Below are 16,408 nucleotides of genomic sequence, written 5' to 3' on the forward strand. Positions count from 1 at the left end.
TGGTGAGATTTTTTGTACTTTAAAAATTGTGAACTATTCGGTATAAGACAGAGGGTACTACGTCTGATCTCTTTGAAAAAGGCGTTCATACAATTATGATAGAACTTTACTTACAAGTAAGTTCGTTTAATCATACAATTTTACGTTACATCTTGGACATTGTATTTTACATGCAATTAATTTATGATCTATCAAAAAATGAATTAGTTTATTTTTATTATAAAATTAAATAAAGCATAAAGTTATTTTTTAAAGAATTTTTATAAATAATATTATTTATATTATAATTATAATTATAATTATAATTATAAAATTACAAAAAAATTATAATAAAAATAAAATTTTTATTATAAAATTAAATAAAGTATAAAATCGAAAGAACAAAAGATTCTGCTACCTAGCAGCAGCACATTTTTGCGATTTTTGATTGTTTATCGTGGATTGTTATGTGCTTCGACGTCTCAACACACTTGGTTTACGTCCTTTCGTGATTCATCATGGATTTTTCAACGGCGGAATACACTGAGATGATAATATGCTACGGTATAGCTGGTGAAAATGCAGAACGCGCAGCTCGCGTTTACGCGGAGAAATTTCCGAACCGCGTGCATCCGTCTGGAAGAACAATTTTAAGGTGCCTGCGTCGTGCTCGCGAGTCAGGATTTTTGGGAATAGAGCGAAAGAATCGAATGCAGATAGGTCGCGGTGTACAAAGACCTGTTAATAACGACGAACAAGTGTTGCAAGCCTTCGACGAAGATCCGTCGAATAGTATCCGACGCGTTGCAAGTATCGTTGGTGTTCCGCGGTCGGTGGTGCATCGTATTATTGAAGAAGATAGGTTGTACACTTTCCATTTTCAAAAAGTGCAACAATTGCTTCCACACGACGCAATACAGCGGGTCAATTTTTGTGAAGGTAATATTTGCATTCAAACTACAATATCAAGTACAAAATTATTATAAATAAAACTTGTTTTACAAGATTTCTTGCTCAATGCCGGCGAAATGAGCTGTTCCCCGTTCTAATTTTGTAGACGGATGAGGCGCTTTTCACACCTAACGGTGTGTTTAATTAAAAAAAAGTTGTGATCTGGGGTAATGAAAACCCACATGCCGTTCGCGAAGGCGCCTTCCAGTTTCGCTGGAAACTTAACGTGTGGGCAGGCATAATAGGAAGCACAGTTGTAAGTATTTCTATAACGTAAAAACTCGTTTTGTATATAATTTATTGGCTCCCCGTAGGGTTACAATCCTTACAATTCGTCCATTCTCCTTCCTTCTTTCACCATTACTCATTCATCCTGTTCCTCTCATCCCTCCATTCCTACCTTCTCACGCACTCAATCCATACTTCCTCTCATGCCCGTCTCTCGCTCTCTCTCCCCCCATTCCTCTCTCCGCCTCTTATCACCTTCTAGCGCTTTCTTAAAATTAATCCTTAAATTACTATCCTCTCTCTCTCTACCTTTTCTCTCTCCCTGGACCCTCGCTTCCGAAACCCTCTCGTTTTTTTTACTCTTTTCTTTTCTTTCCTTTAATTTAATTTTCCTTACTATTCCTTCCCTTACCAATCCCTTCCACTTTTCCTCTCCCCTCTCCGTCCCCTTTTCCCTGCCCTCTCTCTTTCTCCCCCCTTTCTCTCCGTCTCCGACCCGCATTCCTCCCCCCTCTCACCCTCTAATTCTCCTCTGAAGCTCTGTATGTCTCTTAACCATCTCTCCCTCTCTCCATCTCCGCTCAACACTTTTTCCACCCAATCCCCCCAATCACCCTCCGCTCTCCATCTTCCACACTTCTCCCACACATGCTCCCACGTCTTTGTTTTTCTTCCACATACCCTGCATAATCTTCTCTCCTCTTTCTCACAATATTTATTCCCCCTCAATTCTTCTCCCAACCTGAATCTAGCCATTCTTCTCCATCTTCTCTCCTTTCAATCCATCTTCAAGTATTTTGGAATTCCTTTTTCCTTTATTCTTGCATACCACTTGTTATACCTTGAGTTTTCTATCTTCTCCCATCTCTCCCTTCTCTGTATCTCCTTGTCTTTCTTTTCCATTTCATCCAACCATTCCGTTCCATCTTCCGTTCCCCCTCCTCCTCCCATTCTCATCACTATTTCTTTCCTCTCTTCATAAACATCTTTTCTTTCTCTTTCCCATCCGGCCTCTGCTTTCCCTCTCTCCTCCCTTTCCTTAACTTCTTTCCAGCATTTTCTCGCCACCACGTTTCCTCTTCCTTCTTCTAATCTCTTTTCAAATTCCCATGCCCTTCTTCTCATTCTTGTTCTTAATTTGTCCCTCTGCATCTCCTCCATCACCGTATATCCTGGTGTTACTCTTCCCACCCTTAATATCCACTTTATGTATCTCTCCTGCATTCTTTCCATTTTTTCTCTTTCCTTCCATCCGAATATTTCCACCCCGTATGCCATTACCGTCCAAATCAACCTGTCGAACAGCCACATCCTTTTCCCCCAGTCTCCTCCAAACTTTCTTCTTCCCATGCTCCACACTCCTCCCATCACCGTTGCCGCCTTGCTCGTTCTCTCTCTCACCTGTTTTTCCTGTCTTCCATTCCTCATTAATATATATCCCAGATAATTATACTCACTCACTTCCTCTACCGGTTTTCCTCCCCATCTCCAATGCACTCTCCTCTCTCTTTCTTCCCCCTTTCTGCATCTCATTATTTTTGATTTTTTTACGTTTAATTCTAATCCTTTCCTCCTCAGATATTCTTCCAACCTACTCATCATGCTCCTCATGTCGTCCTCTTCTTCTGCCATTAGCACCACATCATCCGCGTAACTCATTGAATATATCCTTTTTCCCTTTATCTTCACTCCTCCCTATTCTCCTTTTTTTAATTCCCTTTCCAAATCTGCTATCAATATGTTGAATAAAAGTGGACTCAAAAAACATCCTTGCCTCACCCCCCTACCCGTCCAAAACTCCTCCCCCTTCTCTCCCCTCACCATTACTCTGCATCTCGTTTTTTTATACAGCTCTTTGCATCTTTTTATCATACCCTCGCTTATTCCTTCCCTTTCCATACACTCCCATAACACCTCCCTATTTACCCCATTGTTCATTCGATTATTATTTTCAACGTGTTTCAAATTATATTATATTTCTTTCGCCTAGTATGTGCTCCAGCTTCGCGATATTTCGAATCTACCGTAGCGTATTTGTTGATTTTGTCGGTCTCCTTGAATCGCCTATGGTTCACAGCGTTTCATTTTCGGCAGAAGTCAGTCTAATCCAGTTCAAACTAAATATTTCGCTGACTTCGCCTTGTTTTCGTCGCCGGGTTCCGACAATCCTAGGCTCCGTACCGCGAAAGATCTCCAGTTTCGCTCGAACTCCGCACCTGTGCTTATCGCTTACGTTTATCGGCTCGCTCTCGCGCTAAGACATTCGACTGGTCTCTCTTTTTTTTATTCTTGCGCTCTCAAACGCAAATCGTCGAATTCGCTTATCACCGAATTAATTATTCCGGCGCCAATCTTGTTATTAATTGTTGCTACCTCTGGAGTGCAAGGATTCGCGCTCGCGGCGATCACCGGCTCGCGCTTTCAAGATCTCCGTCGTCCGCGGCAAGATCTCCGACGATCGGGTGGATCATTAGTCTGCTCCGAAGATTTCCGACGGACAAGCCGGGTCAGGAAAATTTCTGCTCGTTAAATTTTGTCCTTGTCTTCAGAATCGAGATTGTACTTATTTTGTTTGTCTAATTGTTTAAATATATTGGATTCAATTTTTCTATTATTTAATTGTCCTTTCTCTTTCAATCACTGCGACTGGATCACTCTCTCGTTCCCTCTCAATTCGAATCACGCGTCGAGCTCATTGCTGAGCAATTCTTTTTCTTGAAATTTACGTGATCGTGCAAGATCACGTACACTCATCAAATGCTGCCTTTAAGTCCACGAAAAATAACGTTAATTTTCCTCCTTTCTTATTTACTTGTCTATTTATCAAATAGTTCATAACATATACATTATCCAGTGTTCCCATTCCTTCCCTAAAACCCGTCTGCCCTTCTGCCAAAATTTCTTTCTCTTCCACCTCCCTTTTTATTCTTTTTTCCAATATTGTTGCGTATATTTTATAAAGAGTTGGCATGATCGTCACTCCTCTGTAATCTTCCACTCTGTCTCCCTTTCCTTTCTTCTTCACTGGAACCACTATTCCCTCTTCCCACTCCTTTATCCATTCCTTTCCTTTCCATATTTTCATACTCATTTTTCAGATCCATTCTATCATTTCTTCCTCCCCCAAATTTCCACACCTCTCCTGGAATTCCACCCCCTCCTACCGCTTTTCCTTCCTTTACCTTCCTTACTGCCTTCATCACTTTTTCTTTACTTAGTTCATTCTCTTCCATTTCTATTCTCTTCCCCCTCTTTCCCTTTACCACTCTGTATTCTACGCCCCCCATTATGTTTCTGAAGTATTCTTCCCAATCCTTCATTACCACATTCTCTCCTCCTAATCCTCCCTTTCTTCTCTTCCTAATGATTCCATATTTGTTTCTCCGTCTTTATTTCTTTCACTTCCTCTATCCATCTCTCTACTTCTTTCCTTTTCTTCTCTTCACATAGTTCCTTATATTTCTTCTTCTCTCCTCTGTATTCCTTCCTTCTTCCCCTTCCCCCTCTTCACTCTCTTAATGCCTTCCTTACCTTTCTTTTCTCCTCTCTACATTTCTCGTCCCACTATCCTCTTCTTTGCTTGCTCTCTCTTCCGTCTTGTCCTTTTTCTAGTATTTTGTTAATTTTTTTCTTCATACTCTTCCACTCCACCATCTCTCCTTCCTCACTACATAATTCTTTTGCTTTTTCCTTAAATTCTTTTTCCCTTCCTCGCTTCATCTCCATTTCATTGTCTCTTCTTTTTTCCCTCTCCTCCTTTTTTCTTTCCTTCTATTTTCACCACCACTGGGAAGTGATCCGAGTCGATCTTCTCTGCTATTTCCATTCCTTGCATCTCCTTCCATGTTTCCTCGTTTCCTAGCACGTAGTCTATTACCGATGTTCCTCTAGGTCCCTCGTATGTCCATTTCCCTTCTTCGTCTCCTTCAAGTCCTCCGTTCACAATAAACCATCCCGTTTCTTCCAATATTTCTATCATTTTCCTTCCCTCTTTATTTATTTTTCTATCCAACAATTTTTTTTTTTCCTTCCTCCTCCTCCTCCCCCTCTTCTTGTATCCTCCCTCCCTCACTTCCCGTTCTCGCATTGAAGTCTCCCCCGATTATTGTTTTCCCTGTCTCCTCTCTTTCCTCCATCCAATTCTTTATCCATTCCCATTTTTCATCCTTCTCTTCGTTCATATATACTCCAACTAGATTCCATATATTATTCTCGATCTTTATCCTTTCCACCATAATCCCCCCTCTCTCTCCCCTTCTCCTCTCCTTTCATTTATTACTTCTATCTCTTTTTTTATTCCTATTATTATTCTCCCTTCGCTCTCCCTTTTTTGTTCTTTCTGCTGGCCCATTGCTTTCTCCATATGTACTCTCTCGGCAACATCCTTTTAATTCTCTTCCATCTCTTTTCCTCCATCCACGTTTCCAATAGGAACATAACGTTCCATTCTTTTAACTTCTCCCAAAAATCTCTATCCTTGTTCTCCAATCCCGCCACGTTCCAATATGCTATATTTCATTCGTTTTGCCTATCTCTTCTCTTATACACCTTCCTCTCTTCCTCCTCCCCTTCTTCCTCCCTCTCTCCCTCTCCCTCTTCCTCTCCTTTCATCTTTCTCTCATTTCCTCTCCTCTTCCTCCCCTCACTCCTCTCCTCCTTCCTTTCTTCTATGTCACCCTTTTCTTCCTCCCCCTTCTCCTTCCCCCTGTTCCTCCTTCTTTCTTCTGTCTCCTCTTCCGTTAACCAAGTCCTCCTTATGTTGGTTTCACCACCACCAGGTCCCGTCTATATTAATCTTTTTACCGCTTATCCACACCTTCTTTCCCTTCTCTCTCTCCTTTCTTGCTATTTCCCTTATATCCCTTTCTATTTTTCTTTCCTCCCATGTTCTATCTTCCTGAATATATACCTTTGTTCCCTTTAGCTTCTCCTTATTTTTCATCATCTTTTCTTTTTCCATCTCATTCTCCATTTTAACTAAAATTATCCCTCCTTTTCTATCACTTCCTTCCCTTAACTTCCTTATCTCTTCCACCTTTATTTCTACTCCTAACTTTCTTATTATCTTTTTTATCTCTCCCTCCATTTTCTTCTTATCCTCTGTGTTTTTCACTCCTTTTACTATTATATTTTTTCTCCTTTCCCCCCTTTCCATCTCTTCATTTTTTCTCCCCAATCTTTTTATCTTATACCTCACTTCCTCGTATTCTCTCTTTTCCTTCTCCATCTTCCTCTCCAATTCCTTCACTTTCCCAATCAATGCTTCTCTCTCTTCCCTTCATTCTTCTTCTTTCCTTCTCAATATCTCCAAATTTTTTCTTATTCCTTTGTTATCTTCCTTTAACTTCTTTATCCCTCTTCTCATCTCCCTCACTATCTTTAGTATCTCCCCCTCTGTCTTTCCTTTGCCTTCTGCCTTTTCTTTTGTGGCTCTCTTCTTCATCTCTTTTCTAATTTGTACTATTTCATTTTCATCCTCCCCTTCTTTTTTCTCCCTTTTCCTTTTCATGAATTCCTCTATCCCTATCATACTTCCACTCCTCCCTCTACCCTTATTTAATATTTCTTCCTGCCTCTTATCCATATTTACCTTTTATCTCACTATGCTTACTTTTTCCTTGTCTCTTACCTTGTCTTTTGTTCACCCGTTATATACCTTTCCCTCTGTCGTTGCTTTTTTCCTTCTTCTTCTCACTTCTCTCTTTCTTATTTTCTTTTGTCTCGCTCTCTTTCCTTCTCCTTTTCTAGTCACTCCCTTCTTACTCCTCCAGTTTTCTTACTTTCACTCCATCTCTACCTCTCCTTCTCTCTTCTTCCTATATCCCCTTTTTCTATTCTATCCCCCCTCACCTCCTTCTGCCCTCCCCTTGCTCTCCTTACCCACTTTTACTCTCTCACTCACACCTTTTACTTTCCTATTTACTTCCTAACCTCAAAATCCCGCTCTTTTATTCTATCCCTTTTTTCTCCTCGCCCTTTTCACCCACGCACTTCCCTCCAATCAACCCTTCTACTCAATCCCCTCCGCACAATCCTATCCACCCCTTTCTTACCCTCCCTCTCTCCACTCTTCTCTGCCTTCACTCACACTTCCCACTGACTAACTTTACTACCAGTACGCCGCGTTTCGGAAGCGAAAGTTTAAAAACTCGTTTAATAAGTACTTGTAAAATTAATAAAATTTATGTTTGTATTTTTAGATAGGACCCTCCTTCCTCCCTCCGCGTCTTAACGGAAATTTATACGCAGAATTTTTATTAAATAATTTGGGGGAACTTTTAGAAAACTTGCCATTAGATTTAAGACAAAATATTATATTCCAGCAAGACGGAGCTTCTCCGCATTTATCTGTTCGCGCACGTCGTGCTTTAAATAATATGTTCCCCGATAGGTGGATAGGACGAGGGGGGCCGATCGTATGGCCAGCACGTTCCCCGGATCTGAACGTGCTGGATTATTTTATTTGGGGACACGTTAAAGCATAAATTGAAAATGTGCGTGATCGTATCGTCGAATAGGTTCGCGTTGCAATTGTAGCGGCCTTTCGTACGATTACGCCCGACATGGCACACAGGGCAACGCAACAAATTGTTCGGAGAGCCGAACTGTGCTTACAAACACAAGGACGGCACTTCGAACAATTGTTGCGTTGAACTGTTGTCTACAGTGGATTAGGCCTACTGGGGACACCACTATAAAAAAAACGCATTGAGCTATCTACCTCATTACAAGGTAGTGTGGAAACGATAGCGTTTCTGTTTTAAAATTTATTAAAAATGTATTCGAAAATTAATCGGCGCGTAATAGTTTAATTTTGTTCGTCTTGCACGCGCGCGTTATCGCTTCACTTCGCTCGCGTATTGTCGCCTCGCTTCGCTCGCGCGTTGTCGCATCGTCTCGCTCGCTGCGCGTGAACTCCGCCCATCGCCTTTAAGTTATACTCGCCGCTGTCTATCGCGCGCTCACTCAGCCCACGCTTCCTTGTCGCTTTTACGCGTACATAAATTAATTTTTTTCTAAAAAAATTTTCGGAATTTTTTAAAACGGTACAGGACTTTTTGTTTTAATTCGATTATATACAGGGTATCCCTGTTGATGTAAAAAAGTTTTTAGTTGTAGGTTGGGCTTCCGAAAATAAGTAGAAAAGTCCTATACGGATTTGTAAATTAAGCGTTAATAACCGAGAAAAAAATATTTAAAGATTTGACGCCCCCCGTGCGAGCAAAAACGCGCCGTTCGAAGCTACCGAGATGTTGGTGGACCTAGAGGTGTGGCTAATCTTACTCTATTCACAAAGAAATAGGTAATCTATAAATCTCTGTAAATAGAGTGGTGGTGTGTCCCATCCCACGCGTTTCTGTGGTATACGTTCATAAGACTTTTAGAAGGCAGAGAAAGATGACGAGTAACGATTTGCCTCGTAAGTAGAACATATTTTTGTAGATTTTTAATTATTTTCTAAAAACTTACAACGTAAAATTAATAACAATTTTTATTTTTTAGAAAAAATAAACGGATTATAGCGTCAAGACGCTATAGAACTTCAAGAAGTTCTAGAAGAAAAAATGGCTGCTGTGCTATATTTGCAGCAGCAGTTGCAATTGCAGCTGCAAAAAATTCTGCAGCAGCCGCAGCCGCAGCCGCAGCCAATAAATCAAAGTATTTATATTCATATTGAATATTTATATTCATATTGAATATTTATATTCATATACATTGTCACGTTATTTTCTCTCCTCCTCGCGGAGAAGAGTCGCGAGCAAAAAGCGACGGCCGTGCACGGACGGAAAATCCGTGCACCGTCGTGACACGAGGGATAGGGAGGTAAGAGGGGTCGTGGCTCCTCAGCCGTATCCCGGCGCAGGACGGCGAATCTCTCGAATCCGATAGTTTTGGGCGCCAGGCACGAGCTTAGCCGTGCAGATTTTTCTCGCGAATTAATTACCATCTCCCCGACAAATAATTAGGAAATTTAAACTGCTGTTGTAACCCGACAGCGCACGCTGGTCATTGACCACCACGCGCGACACATTTTTATATACAACTCAGCAGATTACCAAACTGTTGGAATCTGCTGAGCTCAAGAATCCGTCTTGTCAGCCTTTCGACATCACGCGCTATCAGCAGAAGGCAGTAGGGCACGCGGCCACTTCCTTCTGCTATTTCGCTGACAAGACTAAAAAATAATAATATATAATGCACGAGCTCCGAAGCTCGTGCAAGTCAGTTCGAAGGTTCGAGGTAGCGACTCGTAACTCCATCACCGAAACATCAAGGAGAAATAAATTCATCAATATACTTTATACAACTAAGAGTATATTTATTTACAAAACCCGTGCCACCGATTACACTGGAAAGTGTAATATTCGGAGGACGGACCCCGTGCACCGCTCCGGTGCAACAAATTGGTGGCAACGGTGGGATCCGCCCCCCGAAGAAAAAGCGAAGAAATTTTTTTTCTTTTCGCCTTTACACCGCCCGGTGTTGCTGGTAGTACACGGCTGAAACAGAAAAAATAAAACAAGGTGAGGATAACGTCAACGAAAAAGACAGCCAAGCAGCTCACGTTACGGTACCCGCCAAATACACAAGCATAAGCGAAAGGAAAGAACCAGCAGAAGACAGCATGCGTTCCATACTACTACTGTAAGTTAACGAAAAAATCTTTCTTACAACAAATCAAACGACTGACTTCCTCTCTTGGCAGACGCTATAAACAAATACGACCGCGAAATTCGCAGAGACAAAAAACCGAAAAAGTAAAATGTCGCAAAAGCACGCTGCGAAACCTACTGCCACATGGCATACTGACGTTTTTAATGATTCGAGTGACGAATTTGACGACGATCCGACAGCAACGTACGAAAACGTTGAGAGACCCTACAGACAAACGCGCACCTCCGCACAAACGACTATCCGCACAGTCAACGGAAAAAATTTCATGCTGACGATCACTGACGAAGGACATGAAACTGAAAATCCCGGACCTTCGGAAAGTGAAAATCCGCCTAAAGAAAGTACAGAGGAAGAAGAACGATCCGAGCACGCTCATTCCTCTCCTATCACGAACTCGAAACCCGAGATTTCACAAAACGACACCACTCTCATGCTACTAGAAGCAATGCAAGAAATAAACAAAAGGATGGATCGAATGGAAGCCGGGCTTAACGCGGTAAAATCCGAGTTACAGCTCACCCGAATGATAGATCAAATACCAGAAGAGGAAGACGACGAGGACGCGAGACTTACACTCGATCAGTCGGACGAATTTATATCATTAAAAGAGGCAGTTAAGATAATCCCGACTTTTTACGGAGACACAAGAGAGGTCCGCGATTTCACACGATCCTGCGAATTCGCCGCGCGTAGAATTAAACCAACGCAAGTAAAGTTATTACTAGCCGAGGTATTATATACAAAATTAAGGGGACGCGCCCTAATGCGATTTGAAACAAAGAAAATAACTAATTTCCGGCAATTTATAAAGGCCGTAGATGAAGCATATTTACAAAAGGAAGGAGTCGTACACCTACAAACCGACTTCCTTAAATTAAAGCAGCGAGCAGGCGAAAGCGCTCAAGCATTCGGAGCAAGAGCAGACCGACTAACGACGGATTTATACGACGCATTGAGTGACGATGCCACATACTCGCACGAACAAAAATTAGGTATTTGGAACTCTCTACAAAAACAAGTACTGGTCGTATATCAAAACGGATTGCACAAGCATCTCCAAATGATAATACGTTCCCGCAATTACACGACCCTCCCTAAGGCAGTCGCAGGAGCCACAATTAAAGAACGGCAACAAGGAACCCCCGCGCGGGTTTACACGGAAAACGGGAAAACATACCCGCCAGTAATTTCACGGAGCAGCATAAATTGCCAAAAATGCGGAAAACAAGGGCATACGGGAAACGACTGTAAAAATAGCCGTCACGCAAAACGATTCTCGTTACCGCGAGCCGACGCAAACGAAAAGGTAAATGCAACCTCGAAGTATTGCACGCATTGCAATATCAACGGGCATATACGCGAAAAGTGCTGGAAGATCCACGGGCGACCAACAACCTCGCGTAACCCGACCCGCGCCACGCGCGACGCATCAAATAACCGTAGAAAACGCGAGGTGAATACCACGACACGAGCGTATGCACAAGACGTCGATAGCAACGACGAAGAAAGACACTCGCCGACGTGGGCCACGCAAACGGTAAGAAAGCATAAAATATCACAAATGATGACACAGGAAAAGGCACGCGGGCTAAAATTAATCACCCTGCCAGTAAAAGAAGCGAAGCAAGGAAAAATAACTTTCCTGTTAGACTCAGGTGCAACTATAACTATAATAAAAGTGGGAAAATTGAAGGGAAGCACTCCTCTAAATGACCACAAATTAACATTAACAGGCGTAACCGGACATAAGGCAATCACGCTAGGACGAATAAAAGCCACAATTAACCTAGGCCGCACAGAAATAATACATAAAGCACACATAGTAAAAGATAATTTCCCCGTGGACTATGAGGGAATACTAGGGATGGACTTCCTGGAAAAACAAAGAGCAGTATGCGATTTAAAAAGAAGCACCCTTTTAATGGGTAACACCGTATTTAAATTAATGCCGTACGAACAGATCCTTCTACCACCTCGCAGCGAGACAATCTGCCGAGCCATCACCAATACCGACCACATTGGGATCATTCAGGCGAGAATATGCAAACCCGGAGTATTCATGGGAAGCTGCCTGGTTGAACCCATAAATAATATCTGTCCGGTAAGTATATTAAATACTTCGGACAACGAAATTGTCTTTAGCACGCCGAACGTCGATATAAAAAGAATTAAAACCGCTGACACAGAAGAAGTACTCGTGTTGCGCGGAACGCGTGACTCGGAGCCCGTACAGTCACGACAAAAAAGATTAAGAGACACCTTACGCACCGAACATTTAAACGAGGAAGAAAAGAAGTCTCTATTAGAAATGTGTGACAACTTTTGTGACACATTCTACTTAGACGGAGATACCTTAACATGTACGAAAGCGGTAGCACATGAAATCTCCATGGACGAAAAAGCAAAACCAATAAATAGTAGACCATACAGACTGCCTGAACGACATAAAACAAAGGTAAACAATCAAATACAAAAAATGTTACAAGAAAAAATAATACGGGAAAGTACCAGCCAATGGAATGCACCCATTCTGGTAGTACCGAAAAAAGCTGACGAAAATGGAAATCCCAGAGTTCGAATTGTGGTGGACTTTCGGAAATTAAATGAGATCACAATTGGAGACTCATTTCCGATTCCTAACATCACAGACATACTAGATCAACTAGGACAAGCAAAGTACTTTTCCACGTTAGATTTAGCATCGGGATATCATCAGATTCCGATGCACGATAAGGACCGGAATAAAACCGCCTTCTCAACGACTCTGGGACATTACGAATTTAATCGTATGCCGTTCGGACTAAAAAATGCACCTGCCACATTTCAACGGCTGATGAATGCAGTCTTATCCGGTTTACAAGGCATCAAGTGTCTGGTATACCTTGATGATATAGTAATATACGGCCCTACTCTCCACGAGCATAATGAACGACTAAAAGAAGTTTTTAAAAGGCTAAGAGAACACAATCTAAAATTACAACCAGGGAAATGTGAATTTCTACGGAAAGAAGTCCTGTACTTGGGACATATAATAGCAGAAGACGGAATACGGCCAGACCCGTCTAAAATATCCGTCGTAAGAAATTATCCGACTCCGAAAAGAATCAAGGATATTCAATCTTTCATCGGATTGTCCGGATACTATAGAAAATTCATCGCTAACTTCTCAAAAATAGCAAAACCATTAACAAATCTAACTAGAAAAGGCCAAGAATTTAAGTGGGAGATAGAGCAGCAGCAAGCATTTGAAATGCTCAAGGAAAAATTAACTACCGCACCGGTATTAAATTACTCAGATTTTGCGAAAAAAATTTTTAATCACAACGGACGCCTCCGACCAAGCAATCGGAGCCATACTTTCGCAAGGTGAAATCGGAGAAGACAGGCCGATCTCTTATGCAAGCCGCATATTGAATAAAGCAGAGAAGAATTACACAACAACTGAAAAAGAATTACTAGCCATAGTTTGGGCCGTGAAACATTTTAGGCCATACATCTATGGAACAAAATTCACCATCATTACGGATCATAAACCACTAACCTGGCTTTTTAATGTAAATGATCCAGGGTCGCGATTAATCCGATGGCGATTAAAATTAAAAGAATATACATACGAGATTCTACACAAGGCAGGAAAGAAAAATACGAACGCAGACGCGCTCAGTAGAAACCCGCCAATCGAAAAAACTGTCAGCATAAATACGATCGCTGAAACGCGAAACTATACGACAGAAGAAAAAGAAAAAATTTTAAAAGAATATTACGACTCTCCACTGGGAGAACACCAGGGAGTATCACGAATAATAAATCGATTGAGATTAAAACATAACTGGCACGAACTAACAAAGGATGTCGAAAAATACATAAAGAAATGTGAAACATGCCAGAAAAATAAATTAAGTAGGCAAACAAAAATGCCACTAACGATCACGGATACGCCTAAACGACCTTTTGAAAAATGCGCCCTGGATATTGTAGGGCCACTCCCCGTGTCAAACGAAGGGAACAAATATATATTAACATTCCAAGACGCCTTAACGAAATTTAGTAAGGCGATTCCGATTACCAACCAAGAAGCGCTGACAGTGGCAAAAGCATTTATAACGAAAATCGTATTCGAGCATGGAATACCGGAGAAACTACTCACGGATCAAGGAACGAATTTTACAAGCGAAATGTTTAAACAAACCTGCAAGTTACTAAAAATTGAAAAAATACAAACAACCGCCTACCACCCTGAAACAAATGGCGCATTGGAAAGATCGCACAGAACACTCGCCGAGTATCTAAGACATTATCTAAACGAGGAACAAACAGATTGGGACGAATGGTTACCGTATGCTATGTTCACGTATAATACCACGCCACACACAGCTACGGGTTTCACACCATTCGAGCTCATCTATGGACACCAAGCTTTGCTGCCTACAGCAGTGTCAGGCACACCAAAGCAAACGTATTCGTACGGAGATTACGTACAAGAACTCCGAGAACGACTACGAGCATCAAATTTCTTAGCGCGAGAACACGCTAAGGAGGAAAAGTTAAAAGCAAAAATAAACTTCGACACACGAACAAACCCTAAATCATTCAAAGTCGGAGATTCCGTACTATTACACGATGAAGCAGTACGGCGAGGGCGATCAAAGAAACTCGACGCGCAATGGGTAGGACCATACGTAATAATAGAAAAACACGGCGAAATAAATTATACGATAAAAAAGGGAAGGAAAACCATTTGCGTTCACGCTAACCGGTTAAAACTATTTATCGAACATTAAAAGGAAAAAGAAGATGGTGAGTCGGTAAAACAGAGAGAGAGAGAAGAAGCAAAAGAAGAATCATGCCACAGAGCAAACAGAAAATTGATACCCAGGAGCATTGGATGAGGGGACTGGACGACGGATCAACAGCAGGAAGGAACAGAGTTCAAAGCCCAAAAGCGGCAAATAAAAAATAACTCACCAGACTGCAGGACATCAACGGTGCGAGAGCCATTCTCGGCGAGCCGCACACACAAGTCCCGGTCCTCCACCCGGGTGATGATTTCCCGCAGACTATAAGGAGGCGCCGGCGATGACCCTGGGTCCGGGGCCGCGGACACCCCCGAACGATAAGCTACCAAAGAATACGGTGGCGGCGGCGATTCGGGAGGCGGCGACCGATAAGGAGGATTCAGGGCCGGAGGATCAGTATCCGGCGTCCTCGGCTCCACCGGTGATGACATCCGCGAAGATGCCTCCGATGGCAGGGGGCTCGATGGATCCTCCGGGGGGAAAGGGGGAAGATGAGAAAACTCAGGTATCTCCTCCACTACAATCCCCCCGGTAGTAAGCTCCCTGCAGACCATCGGAGGAAATCCACCGATGGGCGGCATGTACAACGGGGGCGGCAGCCCCACGGGTGCCCCCCCGGTCGAAGTCGACGGGCCTGCCGAATGCTCCGGCACCGTTGTCGCCGTTGAACTAGGCGACAAGGCAACCACGGAGCACTCCTCGCAGTACCGAGGAGCATAGGTGCTCCGGCACCGCGGGCAAAAATGCAGGCAAGCCCGCGACATAGTATGCCCCAAACACAGGGGGGCAAATCGGGGCTCGTCGCACCGGTAGCATCTAGAAGACACGTTCTCACTCACTGGAAACAAGAGGAAAGTTATAAAACCGACCACCACACATCACATATATGTATATATATCAAAAAAAAAAAAAAACAATAAATAAAAAATTTTTTACTTTTTTTTGAAAAAAAGAACACGGACTCGTTAACGATACACTGCTCGAGACAGACTAAAGAGTCTCTGAAATAAGAAGGTAGCAGTAAAGGAAAGAAGAACTTGAGCCGTGCAAAAAATAAAAAGTTTAGATAAGTGAAATTTTAATCGTAATATGCACTCACCTCATCAAAAAAGACGTTCCCACTGTAGACGTTGGACATCACGACACTGACAGACACTTCCACATAAAAATATAAAATCAAAACTAACACACAGTAAAAAGGCTACTCATTTTTCAGACTTGCGTTCACGGTAACGCAAGCCAGGAATTCAGGAGAAAACACGGATACACACACACCACCGTATTCTCTCGCCCGATTTACACACACCCCCGGATTATATTATGAGAGCCAGGGATTTCTGCAAATAGCAACGTCTACATGGAAGTTCGTAATTATGACAGATGTCTCAACTATCGAAGAGCGATACAAGAAAATACAAAATTACACGGAAAAAGCAGAAAAACTCTGCAATTACTTCCATGAGGCACATGAAGAAAACATAGGTGGCAAGTGCAACGAGCTACTATATACAACGCTCACCGAATACGACAAATTAACAACCGCAATAAACCGGCTGCAAGTTATATATGGGTCCGCAACACAGAAGAGAGGTCTAATTGATTTCGTCGGGAAAGCGGGAAAAGCATTATTTGGCCTGATGGACGTAGACGACGAGAAACAAATCGCGGAACAACTAGAAATACTACACTCGCAACAACAAACTTTGCAACATATCGCAAAAAATTAGATAAAAATTCTGAACACAACGATAGGTCACATCCGAGAAACAGAAAGTAAG

The sequence above is a fragment of the Cardiocondyla obscurior genome, linkage group LG01 (genome assembly GCF_019399895.1).
Source record: "Cardiocondyla obscurior isolate alpha-2009 linkage group LG01, Cobs3.1, whole genome shotgun sequence".
Taxonomy (NCBI): Eukaryota; Metazoa; Arthropoda; class Insecta; order Hymenoptera; family Formicidae; genus Cardiocondyla; species Cardiocondyla obscurior.